Source organism: Rattus rattus, chromosome 4, assembly GCF_011064425.1.
Source record: "Rattus rattus isolate New Zealand chromosome 4, Rrattus_CSIRO_v1, whole genome shotgun sequence".
NCBI classification, from domain to species: domain Eukaryota; kingdom Metazoa; phylum Chordata; class Mammalia; order Rodentia; family Muridae; genus Rattus; species Rattus rattus.
In genome coordinates this window covers 67,378,199-67,401,691 of record NC_046157.1, presented here as the reverse complement: position 1 = coordinate 67,401,691, position 23,493 = coordinate 67,378,199, and the positions used below count along the sequence as shown (strand labels likewise).

Below are 23,493 nucleotides of genomic sequence, written 5' to 3'. Positions count from 1 at the left end.
AGTTTAATAATTGTATTTTGAAAATGTTTATTAGGGTTAAGTTCTGGTGGGATCTTAATGGATGTGAGACTGAGTTATAGGGGTAGTTAGGTAAATGCAAGGGGCCACCAGTTGAATGCTAAAGTCTAATTTAAGCATTATTCTTTTAAAATAGAAATGAAATTTGCTTAAGATAAATGTCTCCAGATACAGGTGTCTCTCTCTAATAACTTCTCCATTATTTGGACAGACTTGGCATGGGAAACCATTTCTTATGGTGAAGTAGTTTAATTTGAATATGTGGTTTACTGTATACATAGATATTTCAGTATATTCGAATATATTGCATGGATTTCTTACTGCTCTAGAAGATGTTGTATTGAGATGGCTTTTCAATATGAAATCTGTTCACTAAGATTGGAAAACTGTATTTTATTCCCAACAGACTATACCATTATTTGTAACAGTTGCATCCAAATCAACTCATATTTAATCAATTGTAAACAATGTCACAGTGGGTAATTTTAACCTCAAATAAACATGATATTTATTCAAATAATGAAAGTGTTGAGGCAACAACAGAAACCATGCCAAAGTCCCCTAGCAACAGAAATCGGAATGCTTCTAGAGAGTCGCACATCATTTAAGTCACTAATCTAGCTACACGTTAAATTTAGAACACAGCTATTTAAGGTTGATAAAATTAATAAACCACAAATTTATATTCTGAAACTAAAAGGGTATAAGCCTCACCTTTTTCTTTGGTGAACTAGCATTTCATGTCACAAGAATATCAGGGTAATCTCAATCCTTGGTTTCAGCAAACATTAAAGTTATATTCAGCAAAATCTCAGCTTTTAACTGGAGTTAAATACTTAGTAAGATATAAATGTAGACACAAATAATATGAGGATTCTGTGAAAGTCCTATTCTGCTTCAGCACATCTAGAGTCACTCTTTCTCATAAGCTGTCACTTGACCTTCTCTGTGCTACATGTAAGGCAATAATGCTTTGAAAGACACTAAGATGGGGTATTTTAATAAACCTTTAAATTTCTACCAAAATGTTTATGTGAATTGTCTTTGTATATCTAAAAATACAAGCAAAACATGGTGATTTTTCTCATGCCCATTAGAAGGTATTTAAAAATTGAGTTAAAGAAAATGGCACAAAAATGGCAGGATCAGGTTTGGGAGAGACAGGAGAGAAGCTTAGAGGGTGGGCTAGGAGAATGAATAGAAATATGCAGCAGCAGGTGGTAGAGGGAAAGGGGGAACCTCTAGAAGGTTCCAGAGGCCCGGGATGCAAGAGGCTCCCATGATTCAATAGGGATGACCGTAGCCAAAATGCTCAACAATAGGGAGATAGAATCTAAAGAGACCACTTCCAATAGATAGACAGGACCCTCAGTGAAGGGATTGGATCACAAACATAACTTCAAAATTTTTGATCCAGAATTGTTCCTGTCTAAAAGAAATAGAGGGACAAAAAAGGAGCAGAGATTGAAAGAAAGGCCATCCATGACCTGCCCATCTTGAGATCCATCCCGTGAGTGGTAGGACAATGCAGGGTGGGGCGTGATGTGTGGGAGGTGAGTGGGTGAGCACACTCTCAGAGGCAAAGGGGATGATAGATATAGGGTGAAGAACTCTTGGAGGGAGGACTAGAAAGAGGGACAACATTTGAAAGGTAAACTAATAAAACAATATTAAGAAAAAAGAGAGAAAATGGCACCAACCACAGACCCTGCCCCCTGTGTTCCTGTTGAGAGGTAGTAATGGTTTAAATTTCTTGTTAATAGCCATAAAATATTTATTATCCCAGCAGTGTAATGCATTATAGATGTACTATTGGTATTTTCAGTTCCATAGATGCACTCAAATATTATTCTGGAAGTATGATTTGAATTGAGCACAAACTAATATATATTTGCTTTATTGTAATTATCACTCTGTTATTAGTACTATGTAGTAATTCATAAATGATATCTTTGACCCATATATAAAACAAATCATAAATGGCCAAAATGTAGGTGAAGGTTTGATGACACTTCAACAGCTGTAATTGAATAATAAATGAATATTATTAGGTACTTTCATAAAGCAAATGCAAAAAACACTGGAAGTTAAAACAGGAGTAATCGCCAGTTTTGTAAGTTACAAAAAAAGCCTTGCATCAAAATTATTGCTTATGTGAACAAGATCACCATAAAGTTCTGTGGTCTAAGTAAGAAAACTGAAGAAATGTCTCAGTCATGTACAGGTGGATGATGGGAAGTCTTTGTCTGTATTAGCTAGCACTCAACTTGTAACATCGGTAATAATGACTATATTAAACTGTTATGAATACTGAGTTCAGGTCAAGTATGTGTCGACAGCAACATGCATGCTCATTCCGTCCTGGGTTAGGTCTGAAATTTAGACTGTCAGGAAGAACAATGAGGTTTCAGATGCTTGAAGCTTCGTCTTGACCTGCATCTGCAGAAATATCATTTCAGTATAGAATTGTCCAAGCCTACACTTTCAACCCACTAGAGTGGTGTTCAAACAGTGCCCTTTGTTGTGATATTTGAAATGGGATGGATAGCATGGGATGAAATTTGCATATTAAAAAATAAACCGAAAACGAATATGGCAATGTTAGTGTAGTGCTTGGTCCACAACTGGCAGCTAATAGACTCGGGTTAGGACAAGTCATGGTGTGTGATATAAAGGAACACTGCTCATAAGGAAAGTGTCTGAGGAAGGCTTATAGCCTTGTACCTTTGTGATCACTTTGGACTCTGCCTTTCCCACTGTCTATGTAGTGTTTTCCACGGTGGCATTGATTGTATTAATCCAAATATTAATAGCGCTATTACGTAAAATAAGCGTTCTGTCTTTTTTGGATCCCTGGCAGAATGTTCCAAACACATCTTCCCTTTTGCTGATGCTGTTAATTGCACAAATGCTCATGTCATCTTGTTTAGGCTGTGCTTCCCTCCTGTTTTGACTATCATGTTGCCCTTCTGCTGGTCTCCCTGTTGACAGACTTCAGCTGCTACACACTGTGTCTTGGAGCCCAATCAGCTTCAGCCGATCAAGTAGACAGCTTCTGCCTCAGCTAGCTGCCAGACGCGAATTTGTATTAAATCGTAGGTTTTTAATTCTCTTCAGAGGTTTTCTTAGATGTATGTAGGAAAGATATTCTTTCTCCTGTGTATTTAGACATGTCTAATAAATCTTACCCTCTTCTTTAACATGTCCAAGTAAGTAGCATTAGAAAACACCCAGGGTCCCTTCCATTATGTCACCAGGAGTGGTCTTTTTTATAAAGCTACCATTTATCTTTTATGAGCAGTTTAAGACTGATGAAATTGGATTTATTACATGCACAGTAAAATAGAGACGCCAAGGACATCATAGTTTCTAATACACATTCTCTCTCTCTCTCTCTTTTTTCCTTCTCTCTAAAAGGCATTTTTACAATCTTCAACCAAACAAATTTCTTGGACACTGGCCAGTTTAGCAGAGACTTTTTTTCCCACATTCTGTGCCTTCCACATCTTCCATCTTGCTTCTTCCTTTATATTTCTGGTTTTAGTTCATATTGTAGAGCAAATACTAGGAATGAAAAAACTAGAGGAATTATTTTCTGTGTGTCTGCTGCATAAATGTTCATATATACTTGCATATGTATGTACATATGTATGAATGTGTGCATGTGCAGATGTGAATGTGTGTGCATGAATGTGTGCATATGTAAATGTTTGCTTTTGTGTGCATGAGCATGCATGCCCATGATTTGTGTATGTGTTTGCATGTGCATGTGTGTGTGGTATATGAGTGTGTTTGTGCGTGGGGTGTTTGTGTGTGTGTGTAGGTGGAAATCAGTGGTGATGTCAGGTGACGTTTTTCTGTTTCTTTCCACCTAAGTTTTTATGACAGGTTCCCTCACTGAGTCTAGAATTTGCCAATTTGTCTTGATTGGACTGGCAGGCCAGCATGCCCTGTCGTCTTAGGCAGGTGCTGGAATCTGACTCACTTCTTCATGGTTATGCTGGGAACATTTTACCAACTGAGCAATCTTCCCAGCCCCAACAGAAAGGAATTGATCAGTTGTACAGTAAGGTGTAGGACGTCACTACAGAGTTCATAAACTCTGTCTGTCACTTGGTCACAATATCCTGGATCCTATCTGTGATACCATAGCATTTCCCAGTTTTTAATCTCATTACACACAAGCCCAAAGTCTCATAGATAGTTACGTAAGATCTCTTTTTCTCCTCCAGATGTTTTTACGTTTAGGATGTTACAAGCATTGTTCCTAGTTTTGTTTCGTTTTGTTTTTTATTGGAAAACTAAATCTGTTCCAGCATGCGTGCTCAGCTCTGTGGGGAACCAGGTGTTTGCCTTCAGTAGGAACGGGAAAGCTGGGTCCCTTCAAGTCACCACTCAGTGTTAGCCAAGGGGAGGACTTGGATTTTTCCCATCAGATTTCCTCCAGAGATTTAGATTTCAAAAGGGAAGCCATAAAGGTGGAAGAGAAGCTTGCAAGGCTCTAGTCAGTCAGAGAGATGCTGCACACAAGGCTGTGTACTGAAGCCCACAAGCTGTGAGCACCACCCAATCCTACCTCCTGTGCGCATCGGCCCTTCCCTTTCTTTCTCCACCTTTTCTGATATCTGACTATTATTAGTACTTTTTATTTTTTTCTCCATATTTATTAACTTGGGTATTTCTTATTTACATTTCGATTGTTATTCCCTTTCCCAGTTTCTGGCCAACATCCCCCAGCCCCTCCCCCCCCATATGGATGTTCCCCTCTCCATCCTCCCCCGATTACCGCCCTCCATCAGTATTTTTTAAAAATCTCACCTTAACTAGAATTTATTGAAAGATCTCTGGGCATGTCAAACCGAGGTAGATTGCTTATTAATACTTTTTTACTTTATAATTTTCATTAGAATGAAGACCCACATAACAGCATGAAAAGTCTTTTGTTTGTAAGCTTTAGACACTCAAGAGCTTAACAGAACACACTAGGCTCTGCTCTGTAATAGTATCAGTCTCGTGACCTTGATCCAGATAATTACTGTTTGAGACACCCTCCCCACTTGGTGTCTCCTTTCCTGAACTCCATGTACTCCACATCTAGTCTTCCTAACTTCATCTTATTTAAATGGTACCGGGTCATATTTCCAAGGTCCAGGTGAACAGCTATATCAATATTCGTCATGCCTTCAAATTAGGTTTCACCCCTAAATCAAATGAACACTCATCCTAAAAATTACTGTTGTGCAGTACAGTATTAATAAAGTTCCTGAGTATTTCTAATGAAATCCTTAGTTTCCTTGGTGTTTTTGTTCCATTTTAAAAAGTGTTACTTTGAGTGACCACAGTCTATTCTGCCTAGCTTTGCCTAGTCAGTATATAATATGTCTGTGAAATGGTAGAGGGAAACATTCATTGTTTCTGTGGTGGCTCATAATCACAGTAGTACTTGAACATTTTAGATGTGAGTCCAGTGGCAGTCGCTAATGTTTATGGAGTGACAGACAGTGTCTTTAAGTTTCTCATAGACTATATGTGTTCTACATGTCGAATTCCAGTAAGACCTCCCTCAGGAAACTCCACGTTCATCCACAATACCATAGTAATGAATAGACTGAACCTGTGTGTTACAAAGTCAGTTTAATAACAAGTATTCTGCCTCTAGAACACAAATGCTGAACAATGATGCCTTTATGTGATTAGCCCAATTATTGATATAGACAAAGCAATGGAAAAATTTAAACTGACTCAGTTATCTAAAGCTATTACTACTCCATTGACTACAGAAGGTCTTTGTTTAAATGTTCGTATAAAATGCATTTTATTTTTAGACATGATCTCATTAGGTAATCCTAGTTGGGCCAGTCCAAGCTACAGAGTCTACAGCAACCTCAAACCTATGGCAATCCTCCTGCCTCAGTTTCCCAAAATCTGCAGTTTTAGTGAGATACCCCCACAATCACTTTACACAAAGCCATTCTAAGAGGAACCACAGGGATTGACTTCTGTGATCATGTCTGTGATGTTTCAAAGGACCTTCTCTCGAGCCTTCCTTATCAGAATGTGCCCATACTATGTCCATGAGAAGCTTTCATATTTGGAGAAATTCATGACATCGGTATGAAAATTCCAACATGTGGAATATTTTGTGTATTATTTTGTGACAATCATCTACCACAAGGACACTTTTCATTCAGTCCAAAGCACTGCCTCATTAGCTGTAAGATCAACAGCTGGAAGGCTGGGGTGGAATTCTAGATTAGAGAGCAGCGAGGACACCACTCTGTTTTGCATGACCCATGAGCAAACCCTAGATAGTAGTAAAATGTTATAGGAGGGATTATTAAAAGAATGGGAAGAATTCTGATATGTAGGAAAGGTGATGCATTGCCAATGTCAAATATTCTCATTTGATAACTGCATTCTTGGCTATAAAAATTGTTACTTTTCTTGTTATCTAACAAGCCTTGAGGTACTTAGAGTAAGCATATGTGTTGGGTAATTTTCAAAGTAGTTAATGATAAAATGATCATCCTCTCTCTTTTTCCTCTCTCTCCAAAGAACCAGTCTCTCTCAAAAGAGTTGGCTGTTTTACTTTAAAATTTCTTTTTTAGTTTGGGATGTTAGAAAATAAACAACAAATGTTAAGAAATAACTGTATATATAGAAGGAATTCTGAAGAAATTTGTTTAGCCATTATAGCATAGGAAGTATAAACAACTCTACTCTCTAATGCAAATATTTGCCTATACATGAAGCAAAGATTTACATAGGTGGTTGGTTAATCAACAATGGTCTTCAAATGGTAAGAATATTCTGAGGAACAATTCAATTATGAGAGACATTTAAATAGGAATGCTTTTAGTTATTTGAATTAAGTACCAAGTGTGATTTTTATTGATGCAACTTTTAACCTAAAATTTTAATTAATGTATATTAATTATATCATTTATATTTCCATCCATATAATTATGAATCTTTGATTTTAACAACATCCTAAGTCCCATTTATATTCTTCTACTCTCCAACCTCCCCTAGTTGTCTTTCTTTAATAGTCAATTTCCTACTTTAAGGCCACATTTGTCTTATTTTAATCTCTATTGAGAGAGTTTCGAAACATTCCCCAATTATTAATTTGATGTACATGTCTTTTAAAAAATTTTTTACTGGCCATTTTATTTATTTACATTTCAAATGTTATCCCCCTTCCTGGTTCCCCTCAGTTAAACTCCCCCATCTCAGTCTCCTTCCCCCTACTTTTAGGAAGGTGCTCCCCCAACCACCTCCCCACTCCTGCCTCACTGCTCTAGCATTCCTCTATGCTGGGGCATTGAGCTTTCACAGGACCAATTGATGGGACCAATTCCTCCCATTGATGCCAGACAATGCCATCCTCTGCAACATATGCAGTTGGAGTCATGGGTCCCTCTATGTATACTCTTTGGTTGGTGGTTTAGTCACTGGGAGCTCTGGGGGGCGGGGACTGGTTGGTTATCATCGTTGTTATTTCTATGGGGTTGAAAACCCATTCAGCTTCTTCAGTCCTTCCTCTACTCTTCCATTGGGCTCCCCAGGCTCAGCCTGATGGTTGGCTGCAAGTATTCACATCTGTATTTGTCAGGCTCTGGCAGAGCCTCTCAGCAGACAGCTATATCAGGCTCCTGTTAGCATGCACTTCTTGGCATCAGTGATAGTGTCTGAGTTTGGTGCCTGCAGAAGGGATGAATTCCCCAGGTGGGGCAGTCTCTGGATGGCCTTTCCTTAGGTCTCTGCTCCACTCTTTGTCCTTGCTTATCCTTTAGACAGGAGTAATTCTGGATTAATATTTTTAAGATGGATGGGTGGCCCCATCCCTCAATCGGGGGCCTGTGCCTAACCTCTGGATATGGTCTCTATAGGTTGTCTCTACCCTTTGTTGGATATTTCAGTCAATGTCATCCCGGTTGGGTCCTGGGAGCTTTCCTCGTATTTGAGACTTTCAGGTGGTTACCCTCAGTTTCCCATCTCCTATTGCTACACACCTCTGTTCAATTTCCTGACCCCCTGTACATCTCCCCTGTCTCTTCCTACACCTGATATTGCCCCCCTTTTCCCGTCCCCCTCTTCTCTGCAGAGACGTTGGCATCTATACTACCATTTGAAAATAAGTGCTTTATCATTTATAAGGTATAATTACTTTTGAATGTATAGAATTGTGAAAACATAAATGTATATTAATTTTTTCAAAAGCACATTAAATTATTTTCTAATTATTATTGATGTATAAGCTTTCCATAGGCTGCAATACCAATATTTTAGTTATATATATTACACACACATATATATGTATGGAATATACATAAACACACACACACATATATAATATGTATGTGTAATATGTGTAGGTGCATGTTGGGTTATATGAAGAATTAAAGTATGATGTTCTTTGTCTTTTGGTGACATCATACATATTTAAATATTCATACATATTTTCTCCATAATGCAGATTTTATAATTAGTATAATTGTCAACTATAATAATCTACTTAAACTATATAGTAAAATAACTAGTATGCATTTATATACATTTATATAATTTATCATCAGGAAGAAATGGTATTCTATGATACCATATGGAAGACATACTGTATTCTTTAAATTAGCTTTACCTAACTGAAAAAAATGTTTAGAATTTATTTGTTTGGAAATATATGTCTCAATTTCTGACCTCGTGTGTTGAGAGAGAGGCAAAATAGGAGGAGTGGCAGGAAGAAATAAGGATAAAACAGAGACTAGCATAGGGCATGGGAGTAGATCAACACCTGAGCCTTGGTGGGATAGTACTTAAATGCACTATGGACTGCATACAACATTCTCTGCAATTTCTCTTTCCCTATATCCACCAGCATTTTAATGTATGGCTGACATTTTTGTTATAGACAGCAATAAAACTTCCATCAAGATCTGGTCAAAAAATATTGGCTTTTCTTACATCTTCTAATCTTTATATAAATAATTGGCCTTTCTTCAACATTCTAAGAAAATTCATTCTACAGTCACTTTCAAAAATATCACTTTTACTAATTTGCCTAACTTCTGATGGTAAGAGTATACAATTAAACAGTAATTTTATTACTCTTTTAAATACATGTATTATTTTATGGGAACATCGTTAGATTTTTTGCAATGAATAGAAAAGTAAAAGAAATTGTTTTCACAATCTGTAGCATCTATGTCTAATGAGACTTAAAATTCACCTTTCATGTCAGAACTGAAGTTCCAAGATATATATGTATTGTTCAAAGCCCTGCCCATTACATGAGTTAAAGTCCCCATTTCATTTCTCTGTCCCTGCCTTTGAAACTGTTCTTTGACATTGACCCTTCGCTGTCACACTGAATTGTGATACATGTACTTTCTCCCTAGAAATTTTGCTTGTACCATGTCCTTTCTTTCTCATCATGCCACACTTGTCTGAATGTAAGAAAGACACAGCATTCTAATGAGTATTGATTATCCTGGCCCTCTAATAATAATGTATCAGCATCCTTTCATTGATTAAAATGATCATTGGACAGATATGAATGATGCTAAAAATAGGGGGTAAATTTGAGGGATTTAAAGGGACTATAAAGAAAATGCTTCATGTTTTGTGTGTGTATAGTGTTTGTGCGTGTGTGTGTGCCTGTGTGTGCGTGTGTGTGTGTGTGTGTTTGTGTGTCTTGAACAGAAGTACCTTTGCAGAGAAAACTTAATGCTTGTCCTTCACGAGTTCCCTGACTTTCCCTCATTACCCAATGCTTGTCATTTTCTTTTCATCCAAACATACCACTTGTCATTCTTTAGACATAGAAAAGCTTCAAAGTTACCATGTCGATGGCATGGTCCCTAGCTGGTAGCAGTAGTAAGATATTACTGAACTGTAAGGATGATAATTTCATCAGTTGATTATTCTTTGAGAAGATCATATGAAATAGGTCTTTAGGAAATATGTCTGGTCAGAAAAGCAAACCAATGAAGCAATGCTGTTTTGAGGTGTGTCTCTGGGTTCTTCCTGTCTGCCTTTCTGGTCACTGGCCACCAGAAGGTGAATTCCTTTGCTTTGCCACATCCTCTCTACTTGATGCACACAGACTAAGACATGGTGGAACCAAGTGACCATAAACTGTGAGTAAGAACCAAAATAACCCCTTAAGTTGTTTTATGCTTATTTTCTCACAGTAATGAAGACTGACGAGCAGACACAATCTTCTAGGACTTGTCTTAGTACCTAGCTATTGTTTTTTAATTTAATTTATGCTTTATTATCTTTTTATTAATCCTTTTTACAGTTTCTCCCCCTCCCGTTCTGCCCTCCAACAGTTCCTCATTCCATTCCTCCTCCCTTGTCTCCAAGAGGATGTCCCCAACCCCCACACCCCCAGATACTTACACCCTATCTATGGTTAAGAGGCAACTTTGGCTGAGAAGAAAGCAACCACAGTGGGGGAGGGAGGGAGGGTTTTGGAAGGAAGGAACAAGGGAAAGGGGAACAAGATCTGGTGATTGGGTGGGGAAAAAAATGAAAGGTCAGCATAATGAATGGAAACAGGAGACCTCAGGAGGTAGGAGGTTGGGAAAACCCTCCGGAAGGCACCAGAGACCTGGAAGGTGAGACCCTCAGGACTCAAGGCGGGTACCCTAGATGAAATGCCCTACAGTGGGGAGAGGGAACTTCTGGAGCACCCACCTCCAGCAGAAAGACAGGGTGTCAAGAGAGGGTGGGGTTGCTATTCCACAGTCAAAACTCTGACCCATAATTGTTCCTGTCTGAAAAAACAGCAGGGATGGAAATGGAGAAGAGCCTGAGGAAAAGAAGGTCCAGGGACATGCCCAAAAGGGGATCCAGCTCAAGGCAGGGGTGGGGTGGGTGTGGGGCAAGGCCTGACACCATTACTGAGGCTATGGAGTACTTACAAAAAGGGACCTATCGTGACTGTCCTCCAAAAGACCCAACAAGCAGCTGAAAGAGTCAGATGCAGATATTTGCACCCAACAAATGAACAGAAGCTGCTGACCCCTCTGGTTGAATTAGGGAAAAGCTGGAGGAAGCTGAGGAGGAGGGCAACCCTGTAGGAGGACCAGCAGTCTCAGTTAACTTGGACCCCTGAGATCTCTCAGACACTGGATCACTAACCAGGCAGCATACACCAGCTGAGGTGAGGCCTCCAACATAAATACAGCACTTAACTCTCCCCTCTGGGTTCAGTCAGAGAAGATGCACCTAATCCTCAAGAGACTGGAGGCCCTAGGGAGTTTACAGGTCTGGTGAGTTGGATGGGGTGGGGACATCCTAGTGGAGATGGAGGTGGGGGGTGGTGGGCGAGGAGAAGATATGGGTTAGGGGTGGGCCTGGAGGGGAATAAGTTCTTGAGTGTAAAAATTTAAAAAAAAATAATTAATGAAGAAAAAAGAGAGGCAATATCTTGCTCTTCTGTCCCAGGTGGTGTGGGAGCCATGGGTTACCCTGCAGAGATGGCCAAATCCAAGAACCATACCACATACAACCAGTCCTGCAAACGGAACAGAGGTGGCATCAAGAAACCTTTGTCACAAAGATATAAATTTCTTAAGAGGGTTGACCCCAAGTTTCTGAGGAACACATGCTTTGCCAAGAAGCACAATGAGAAAGGGCTGAAGAAGATGCAGGCCAACAGTGCAATGGTAGAGTGCACACGCAGAGGCCATCAAGCCCAATATGCTCAAGGGCCCCAGCCACAAACTCAGCTGTCTGACTCTGATCGCTCACCCCAAAGGGATTAGAAGCTACACGGTCAAAATCCTATGCTGTTTTTACAAATAGACTTGGCACAAGATCTGTTAAAAAAGAAGAAAAGAGGACAGACAATATCCTTTTCTGGAAGAGGCATATACCTTACAATATGATTTTTTTATGACATCATAAATATATTATTCTTCAGTTATTTTATGCATTAGTTGGTGCCACCACAATGAAAGTTAATTTCTATAGGACAAAATGCATGACTTAAATAAAGTCTAAAATCCCTGTCACTAATAAGTGTGCCATAATTTTGTATTGATTTTAACAGAGAATAGGAAATAGCCTGGCATCAGGGCTCTGTCTTCAGATTTGATGATTATTTAGAGACACTTCATACTGAAAATTAGTTCAATAACTCTTTAATTTCTTTGAATATAACAGGGAAGTGTTTTAGTTAATTCATTGATTTGTGTTAAATTTCTTCAGAGTCGTGTAGAATATCTCAGAGTGAAAGACTTAAAAGAAGTCAAAGGCATTAATTAATCTTATTGGTCATCGTAGCACTAGTGTTACTGAAATTTATTTTATTGAGTTTACCCTTTTCCCTATGTACAGTGATTAGGCAGTATCAAAGGAGCTGAGCTCAGCCGTCACCTTCTGGTTTATGAATTCCTCTGATTATTTCCAAAAAGTAAGTACTTATTTTTATTCTGACAAATTCTAATACCGCTACCGGAAGTCACAAAAGGCACGCCATCTCTTCCCTGGCTACAAGGACAGTTCTAGGTTGACACATTTCACTCAACATTAATTTTGCCTAGAGGAATCTTACATTGTTTGAGGTATATGATCCAAGAACACTTGTACTGTTTCTGCTAAATTACGTTGTTGTTTTTATTAAGTGTTATATGACATATCATAAAACGGTTTGTCTTGGTTTTACAACTCAAGAAAATAATTTGAGAAGACACTAATGTTGCTTTCCTGATATAAAAATATAGATAAGAAAAGACAGAAAATAATTTACATTTATAAGTATGAAAACACAATTGAGTATAATGGAGTCTTACAACAAAATGATTCTTAAAAGGCAAAACCTGATTTGTTCAATATCACAGATGAACTTAATGTAACTTAAAAGCTAGGTCTAGCTTCCCCCTAGAGGCCTTTGCAGGTGTGGATGTTGTCATTCATTACATTAGGTGGCAGAGAGGAGAGAAACTATGTCTACTACAATGTTCTGACCTATGAATATCTGAGGGATTAATAGCATAACATTTCCTAAAAAAATAAAAAAAAATGTGAGGCTGAGATGACCACCAATCAGATACCTGGAAGGCCAAGAAAAGCCCCCAGGATATGGGACAAAGCCAGAGACTAGAAGAACTCTACTGGGACCTCCTATCCTGGGCAGGAGTGATTTCTAAGACAGATTACCTTTACAAGGGGCCACTGGAGGGGGATTGGCAGGGAATGAGCCTGAGACAACTACTAGATCAGCATCATGGTGCCCAGACATGGAGCTAGCTTGAGATGACCACCAATCTAGCACTTTACAGGCCTGGGGGTAATGGGGGGGGGAGTCCTTGTCTGAGATGACCTCTGCCCAGCTCCACACTGCATAAGCAGGACATAGCACACCTGGGACTACTCCTGAGATGACCCCAGACACCCAAAGACACCAGGTACCACCAAGAGAAGCAAGTAGGTAGTGGAGAAATGGAAAAGAAAGAGAAACAAAGGAGACATTGGCACCATAAAGAAATGCAGAACTGGAGACTTGAGGTAGTGAGGAACAGCTTGATGTGAGGAGTCAGCTAAGCCACCTGGGACTATGATGGGACGCTGGCCTGTGCTGCCGCCATGGCCGTGTCTGCTTATGGGGTCCTGCAACATCAGGGATGTGTTATCACCACAACCAGGTGAATGTCTGGGGACATGTCGATTTTAATGGCTGTGAAGAACTGGCCCTGCCCTCACCTGGGCATTCTGGGTGAGCTGGCCCTGGTGGCATGAGATAGTCAAGTCTGTCCCCAGTCAGCTGCAGAACTCAGAAGGGCAGGCTTTACATATTTTGGGAGTTGTTGGTGAGCCTGCTCCTGAAGGTATGATATGGGAGGGCTGTACCGACCACCGTGTGTGGGAAAATGCCCATGCACCTCTCTCACCCTTTGCTACCTATGGTAGGCAGGAGATTAGGCCCTGAGCCTCTCCTGGGCATCCCAGTAGAGCTGACTCTGGATGTAAGGGTTATGAATAAGATGACCCTGAGGTGAGAGAGCCAGCCCTTGTCTGCTGTGTGGTTGCATTAGCAAGAGAGAGAGATTATCTCCCCTCCCTTTTGCTCTCTGCATCAGTGGAAGAACTGGCCCTGACTGGGTCATGGGAGCTGGAGAGCTTGTCCTGCCCCTCACGTGCCACAGCACTCAGGAGAGTGGGCCCTGCACATTGTGGGAGCAGCAAGGTAGAGGTGGCCCTGGATATAGGGGTTGCCCGTGAGCCAGCCACAGGGGGAGAGTTCAGGAAAGCTGGTCCTGCCACGTGTCTGCTGGGTGGGCGGTGGTGCAGTCGAAGGAGAGATGCCCTCCTCTTCTTCCTCCTCTTGCCATCTACGGCAGGCAGAAGAGCAGGCCTAGGGGTTCTGCGAGTAAGAGGACTGGCCATGTCTCTCACCAGCTCCAACACTCAGGAAGGCTGCACGGCACACAGCCTGGGCAGCGGCATAGAGCTGGCCCCGGTTGTTGTAGGTTTTGCTGGTAAGCTGGCCCTAGGGCGTGAGAGAGGGAGAGCAGGCAGGCTGAACAGCTCAGATCCCTCTCAGGCTCAGGTTCAGGACTATGATTGGCACACCCTAGCATCTACTCGATTGATGAACTGTTGGAGTGCATGAAGGGGCCGGTCCTACAGATCCAAAACTACAGGCTCTCTAGGACACAGGGCAACAACAGGATATCCAAGAGCTGTTCCAGTACGGCTCCAGTTTTGATAGAGCAGCAGAAGACAGAGGCCTCCTACCGGACCAATGAGTCATTGTTGTGAACATTTGCAAACAAAGGAGTGTAGACAACACTGTGGGACAGACACATTGTAGCACACTGTAGATTCCACAATAAGAGATTTTTTTCTCTGTTGTGGGGAGGTTGTAAGGGTGGAGGCCAGGTAGAAGGGTATGGGAAGAGGAGTGGAATTTCAGTGCAGATTGCATGAAATTCACAAATAACTGATAAAAGTTAAAAAAAAATAAGCCTCAACTTTCCTCTTTAGAAGAAATGTTACGTAAGGCTATGTCTAAAAATATAACCCTGTACAAATTCACATCTTTAGCTATTTTAGTAACTTCTATAATCATATTGTTTAGGTGTTAAACTTCTCTTAGAGATGAGAACAAATCAGCAAATGTGTTCTTAAAGTTCTTTAAATAGATGGTTAGACTCACTGAGGAGAGAAATGACTTTTCCCTTGAAAATGTTCATTTTGTTACTCACCTATACAGGCTGAAGTCAAGCTATGACTAAAAACAAAGTTAGTCGAATAAAACAAAAAAGATTAATAGCTTCTACTTATACGTGAAGGCATGTCCTACCAGGGAGCATTTTCTAAGGGGAAATAGAGATGTGGTTAAATGCTTCCTGAATGTGCGCTATGCCATGGAGTGAGAACCCAAGGCTGGGCTAAACACTGTTAGTCATAATTTGTCAGTTTTATGGAAAATATTTACCAGTAATGGACATTTTTATTATGAAAGTGAATGTATTATGAATTGTGTCTAAACATATATAGAATAGAATTTCCTAAAGATAGAACAGTGAATCTAAGGACATAATTTAAGAATTAATTTTCCAAGGATGCTTCTGCCTCTCACTGTAATCTCCATGTTCCTATCATTTTGATTTGTTAAAAATTTTTAGTTACTTGTCAGTGGTATGAATAAAAATATACCTATATGTATTAAGAAAACACTTATATGTACTTAAAAATAAACTAAATTGGGGGCTAATAAATTAATATAAGTGCTATATTAGTGTATCACATTATTTATTATTTTATAGCATATAATTAAAATGTGAATAAAAGTAACCAAAAAATCACTTTGCATACCTACCAGCCTCTACTCCAATATCTAGTAGAAACTTCATATATTAGTGCTATGAATCGTCTTAACCACAGTGTGGACAGAGTGAAGACTCTCAGAGTTTCACTCACTTTTCCAAAGCCTTAAATATCAAGAGTGAGATAGGATCTCACATTTCCAATACAGAAAGTGTGGAACTGGTATAGTTTCACACACACACACACACACAAACACACACACAAATACATGGACTCACACACACACACACACACACATATTCTATGGTACAGTTCTGTATTACTTGCTTACCCATGTCTCCAATGAATGAAAGAACTATTGATTCTCATCTCTGGTATATAATATTTTATGATTTTAACTCCTCGCTTATTATTATTTTGCTCATAAACTTTATTTCTTAATGAAGCTCAGTCTTGGGTTAACTTTCTACTTAGAAGCTAATGTCCCTTTGTAATCTCAAAGTGATTTCTACAGTAGTAAAACCAGTAGAAGTTTTTAGCTCAGAATGCAGAGCATAACTTGTTTTGCCATTTTCCCACACTGTGGACTGTACAATGCCTTTGTGTGTGAGTCAAGCAGGAAAATATTCAGGAATATTATGCAATCGTATGAGGATGATACTTGGGACATGTCTGAATGACTTCGTCTGCCTGGACTTGCAGCATTACGAGATGAAATTCCTGCCCTGAAGTGTTTAATGGTTTTATGATAAAACACTTGTGTACGCTGCTGGACACCAAGGACTTAATTATGACTGTCACTGGATATGACCCTGTCATGTCCATTATATTTCTTGAACTTTCCTTAGTCTGTTCCTTCAAACATTTGAAACCTAACCTTAGAATCCTAAACACCTAATAAATTTGCTCACTAAAGATTGATTTAAAAGTTCCCTGATAAGAAGAACCAATACACTATTTGGTTGTGTAGACAAAAGGTAGGAGGCCCATGTTGTTGACAGACACGCAGACTGAATTTTCAGGTAGTTAATGGGCAGGAGTCAGAAGGAAAGAGAAAAGATTAGATGCAGCTTCTATAATTGTTCCTGATACGAAAATAGTTAATGCTTGATTGGAGTCAATTAAATATCGGAGTTCAGAAGGATTTTGGTTTTCCTCAGAGCAGCCAGAGTAAATAGAACGCATCAAATGCCTCAGGACTTCATGCTCCAGGTCGGAGGCTTTAGTTTCAAAGCACTTGTGCTTTCCTGTGTCAAAAGTGTGTGAGTGACACGGGCTTGACTCTGCCTCACAAACAGAAGGAGAGCCATAGCCTTAGATTGTCATGTCCGACAAGTAATTGTGTAGTCTTTTCTAGCGCTGCCCTTTGCCAAGGCTCAGCATGCAAACATCAGCCTGAAAGTGTTTAAACAGGCTGTGTTTGAGTTCCTTCCAGACTTTCCATTTACAGCAATTTAAGACTATTTGTATTCAGGAAACAAAATAACAAGAGACAGCTGTTTCTCTGTTTTGCTCTTATTTCTAAGCTATTGGAAAACATTTAGAGAAGCTAAGAATACAAAGGCGTGTCCTCTTTGTAACTTAGGACATAAGGGAGTCAGGTAAAATTGTAGTCGCCAGCATCAAATTGATATTTTCTTTCTAACGTCAATTTCAACCATTAAATTAATTTTATTTTAGCATTCAGTCTTGTGCTAAGTGTTTAACAAACGATATATATTTAATTTTAAGCGTTAGGAAGCAGCTCATACCATCACAGATCCTTGCCGTGAGTGGTTCTGGAGGCATCAATGTAGCCTCTTTTGGCCACTTAAGCTCACAATTACTTGAAGTCCTGGCATACATGAGGACATTGCTGAGCAGTCACTATCTATACTTCATAGCATCGGAGAGTTATGGTTTAAAGACTAATCAGTTAATCTGCAATTTCAGAAAGGGAATCGAGCTAATGTGGTTACAGCCATCATCATGTCTCTGTAGCAAGGGGCAGTACTCTACCCCAAAAGTTACGCCATCTTACAAAGTTCAACCCAACAAGGAAGGAAAAGATGATGGATGAGGGTCTAATGTGTATCTTCTATGAACCTATTTTCACAGTAGTTTGCAATGTTCATGCTTGAAGAACTCAAATTTCCAGTGCTGGCAGGCTGACATGCACCCAAAAATGGCCATAGAGGATCGGTACTTATTGGAAATCTACCTTGCAGAACTGTGTATATAAAGAAATTAGATGAGAGCCAAGCTCTAAATTGCTACTTTGAAAATGGGACATGATCAGAGCTACTTTGGAACACATACATGCACATATAAACTCACTGCATTACATACCTAAAAGAAGCTAGTTGCTAAAACAAAAGAAATCATCGACAAAGTGTGTGTGTGTGTGTGTGTGTGTGTGTGTGTGTGTGTGTTCTAGGATGTGTGGGACTTGCTAGCTTTCCTCTGATCCAATATGAGTATTAAAACAAGAACAGTATCATGGAAGAAATGCTTTTTTTTAACCCAAGGATTGAGTGTGAACAGTTTTATGAATATGTTTCATTAAAGGAGAAAAAGCCCATATGCATGTGATTATTTTTAGGTAAGTAAATTACCTCCCGAAAGTGCCAGATGGTTCTGGGAACACATCTGCAGCTTTGTGTTTCTCTTTCTCACTACTCGGACTGATAATGACAGGGTCATGAAGACACAGTCACAAGCCAGCTCCAAAATACTCACAGGCTGGGGAGGAAACGGGGGAGAGGGCGTAATCTAAATATTGTTTTAGCTCTCACTGAAAGTAGATGGACTTCCATTATACTTCAGTCAGCTGACAAAATGTTCTTTCATGATTTCTGGTCATAAGAGTGAGGGACTTGTTAAGGGCTATTGAATATTAACTTCTGTTTATTTATTCTGAGAGGGATATGACCCCTCTCATCACATTTGGTTCTAAAGGAGGAACCATATTAGAGTAAAACAAACACACCATGCAGCCTTATCCGGTGTATGTCGTTGTGCTAGACACCAGCTCTTTACCTTCGGGCCTCATAGCCATCCTCCTTTTCCCCGTTTGATGACATAGGAACTGCACCTGCAGAGAGATCTCCTTGATCAGTCACAACAGTGATCAGAGGGTACTGGGAGCACAAATGGGTGAAAAGCTCCATATTTTTGTTCTGGTGTTGTTTGTAGCTCTGTTACTAGTGTCTGATTGCCAGTGCACTAGAATAGCCTTTAGAATTTGCTTCTTATCAAATTCCCAGCACTCCCCCTAGACACTCTCTTGTGAGACTTTTGGGCCACCAGTGACTTAGCATATTCTATCATTCCAGTGACCTCCCTATCGAATTTCACACTGTAACACTCTAACACAGCATAAAATTCAGGATGGAGGCACACGACAGGAGGTAGGCATTATGCTCTCCCAAATGCGTTTCTTTTTTTTTTTTTTATTAACTTGAGTATTTCTTATTTATATTTCGAGTGTTATTCCCTTTCCTGGTTTCGGGCAACATCCCCTAACCCCCCCGTCCCCTTCCATATGGGTGTTCCTCCCCACCCTCCCCCATTGCCGCCCTCTCCCCCAACAATCAGTTCACTGGGGTTCAGTCTTAGGGACCCAGGGCTTCCCTTCCACTGGTGCTCTTACTAGGATATTCATTGCTACCTATGAGGTCAGAGTCCAGGGTCAGTCCATGTATAGTCTTTGGTAGTGGCTTAGTCCCTGGAAGCTCTGGTTGCTTGGCATTGTTGTACATATGGGGTCTCGAGCCCCTTCAAGCTCTTCCAGTCCTTTTCTGATTCCTTCAACGGGGTCCTATTCTCAGTTCAGTGGTTTGCTGCTGGCATTCACCTCTGTATTTCCTGTATTCTGGCTGTGTCTCTCAGGATCGATCTACATCCGGCTCCTGTCGGTCTGCACTTCTTTGCTTCATCCATCTTGTCTAATTGGGTGGCTGTATATGCATGGGCCACATGTGGGGCAGGCTCTGAATGGGTGTTCCTTCTGTGTCTGTTTTAATCTTTGCCTCTCTCTTCCCTGCCAAGGGTATTCTTGTTCCCCTTTTAAAGAAGGAGTGAAGCATTCACATTTTGGTCATCCGTCTTGAGTTTCATTGGTTCTAGGCATCTAGTTTCTTTACTGGTTTCTTTCCCCTGCTTCTCGCATCTGCTAATTCAAAGTGATTTGCACCTTTCCCTCTCCCTCCTTGTATCTTTCATTGCATCAAATCACTAGAGTAACTTTTGTCTCCTGAGTAGACTTTGAGTGGTACTTAGTCAAAGTACTAAGTTTCAAAGAATAATGAGTTTAATTATTTGGAAAATAGTGAAGGTGTGAAGGAGAAAACAGAAGGGCATGAAGGAGAAGAAGGTTTTCCTCAACTTTCAACTCTCCAATGGACTGTCTTCATTCTCTCCCCCTCTCTCTTTCTGCCTCCCTCCCCCACTCTCTGACTTGCTCTCCAGCTCTTACTCTCACTGTCTCTGTAATAGTATTATTATACTTAGGCATGCAAATCTGTCTGCAGACACCTCCACGGCTTTTGTCATTGCATGCAGCGTATGAGCATACTCTTACAAATAATTCTTGTTAGAAGTGGCATGTCATTTCCGTCTCTGCTTCTTGAAGATGACATATGTCTTGCTGATAAATTCTCCCTCCTCTCCAGGAGGAAAACCCATATTGAGAGGGATACTGCTTGGCCATACAGATGCTGACACTGTCCTAAAGGATGATGTAAAAAAATACTTAGAGAAAATGAGGTCCCGAGTGGTATTTAGGAAGAGAGTTGCCGTGCAAACGTGAGCCACATCCCCTGAGAATTATTAAAAAAAAAACTCTGTATAGAGTCTTTAAGCCACTAAGGTCTAGAGTAGTTTTGTTAAATTAACTTAATTTATCAAAGTTAATGCACTTGTTAATTATGGGATGTCACTCTCGCTCTCATATGCCTCCATTTAACCAAGATTACTCTGAGCCACTTGGCTTGGTACTGACAACCTGACTAGGTCAGCAATGAATAAAGAATAGGCGCAGAGACAGACAGGCACATGGACATACAGACATACATACCGACGGCTGCCCTCTCCCAGATAGGGCAGGGTCAACCCTGCAGCAGCCTGGAATGCAAATCTTCTCTTAGAGGGAGGAATGAAAACCCAATTACAACCAGATCAAAGCAAACCCCAAATCAACCCTATAAAAAGTTCCAGTATCCATTATCTAGGACTCCCAATCTTCCGGGCTCCTACGGTCTTCACTGCTCCCCCCTCCCGAACTCTGCTATCCATAACATGCACTCTCTCTCAGAGGCTCAGACCTGCTCCAGAGTACATCTGTGATTATCCAAATGGTCATCCCATGGCCCTGGCTATTTCAGTATTCTTTCCTGAAACCAAGGCTCACCCCAACTAACCGCCTCTTCTAGCCCCAGATCCTTGTACATTGTGCCCAGCCTCAGCTTCTCTTTGAGATCTTTCCTAATTCTGATTTTCTACAATAAAGGAGGATGCACCTTTACCACATGCCTATCACTGCCACTCACGGTATCAAGTCTTACTTGGTTTCCATTAATCCTTCATTCTTTAAAACATAGTGGGAGATTCTTACACGGTACCAAGTTTGGCTGACAGCATGACAGGCAGCCTTGGCAACTTTTGCCTTCCAGCTTCTGTATGCTGACCCCAAATGCACACTTCCTAGACACTTTGTGGTAATAATTCTAGTCTCATATTAATCTTCTATGCTTTTTTAGCTCCAGCTAATGAAAATCTATTGTCCCGGTAAAGCAAACTTGTCTTTTCCACAGATTCTTCATCAAAAGTACCACAAAAATCATTTCTGGTGAAAAATATGTCTTTCCTTTGGAAATTTCATAAACTCTGCCTCTGTAGCCTGTAGCTCTCTCACCATTCTCATCTCCCAAGCTCTCGATAGAATGCCTTAATTTCTGAGTATTCAATGTTCCACCAATCCTCCCAAAGTACAACATAGGTTCATTACAGCCATATTCCACTTTCTGGTAACAATTTTTGTTCTACTTTGCTTTTCTCCTGCTCTGATAAACACCAGAGCCAAAAGCGAATTAAGATGAAAAAGGTTTATTTTATCTTACAGCTTGTAGTCGGTCAGTCAGTGACACGGGAAGTCAGGGCAAGAGGACAGAAACCTAGAGGCAAGAACTGAAGCAAAGACCACAGAGGGATGCTACCTACTAGCTTGCTATCTGGCTTGTCCCAGCCACTTTATTATATACCTCAGTCCAGTGATGGCACCACACATCATGGGAAAGTTCTGCAAATCAATCAGCAATAGAGGATTGAGGACTGCCCAATAAGCAGGCCAGTCTGATGTAGGTAGTTCATCTACAGAGACACCACATTCCAATAAATTTCTAGATCTGAGTCAAGATGGCAAACCCTAACTATCACACAGGGATTTTATCACTGAGAAAGGAAGATATTGGCCATGACATTATGGATTTTTCAATCTTAAAATAAAATGACAGGTATGAAATAATAAAGATTTTAAAAAACACCCAATGATAATACAATTAGTGCTATTGTTCTTATTTATTAATAGATTGTGATTTATTAATAGATTGTGATTCTTGTTATGAACTCTGATAAGTGATATCAAAATTAATTTATAACAGTATTTAGTGTCCTCTAAAATATGGTATAGATAATTTAAGAATGAGAATTATTTCTATTATTGTCATTGTTGACTATGGTACAGCACAGGAAGTGGGACTTAGGATTTGACTCCAGTATGTCACTGCATTGTTTCAAATTGTCTGTGCACCGTGACAGTTTAGGGGTAGGCCAAATTTAGTCAGTCACTAATTTCATTAAAAACACCGAGGTGAGAACATTTCTACCGCCTACTACTTCTATTCTACCATTCCATTGTCTGTTTACACCTTTAAACATAAAAGAAATAATGCTATAGAAAATACTTATCTGTTTAAATTTTCATGTTTTATTATTAATAATTGTTCTGAAATAAGCGATGGTACCAAGCACCTCTAACTAAGAACTTTAAAATCCTTCATAACAGTCTGTTGAGGAAAACAGGATAACACTAGCATAATTTTAGCTAGTAAATGATTCTGCCAGACATAACTAATGCTTTTTATCTGTGAACAAACGATAGGTAAGATTTAGTTTTTCTACTGTTTTACCTTGTTAATTTAAATAACAGCCACTGTCTAAAGGGGAGTTAATTTGTCTTCTTTGAAGTGCTAATTGAATTTTTATCTGCAAAGCCAATATTTGCTTTGCTGAATTATTTTAAGGAAATATAAAATCCATAGGTTTGATGAAATGATAAAAGACACAAGTTTAACAAGAATCATTAAAATGGAACGGTCACTTTAGTTCTGATTATGTTCTCTGCCTTGGATGCAAACACTAAACAAATAGTAACATTGTACAGAAATCGTGTTCTACTTAAGGGGTAATTTTTATTATTTGCTCCACAAATATATGTCCCAAAATTTAAAAGTTACAATAGATTACATTGCTATAATTACTCCCTCTCAAAAACAACTGATCAATCTGATCAATTTTAGTATGATTGCTCTGAACTTATTTTTTTTTAAATCAACTTGTATGTGTTTTTATTGTAAGCCAAACTCCCTACTCCTACAGTGGATTGATTTCTAAGTATTTTAATTCAAGGAAGATACTTCTGCATCTTAGGGACAA

At 39.7% G+C, this 23,493-nt stretch overlaps 1 protein-coding gene and 1 non-coding gene across 3 annotated transcripts in view; one reads left to right on the top strand and one right to left on the bottom strand.

Moving 5' to 3' along the window:
• The window catches only part of LOC116897713 (roundabout homolog 2-like), a 1,086,199-nt gene that overhangs the window by 231,340 nt on the left and 831,366 nt on the right, over positions 1-23,493 (bottom strand). The window lies entirely within an intron of this gene.
• On the top strand, positions 12,903-13,030 carry LOC116899885. Its single transcript, XR_004387869.1, has one exon. It is a non-coding gene; the product is annotated as a small nucleolar RNA SNORA17 (small nucleolar RNA).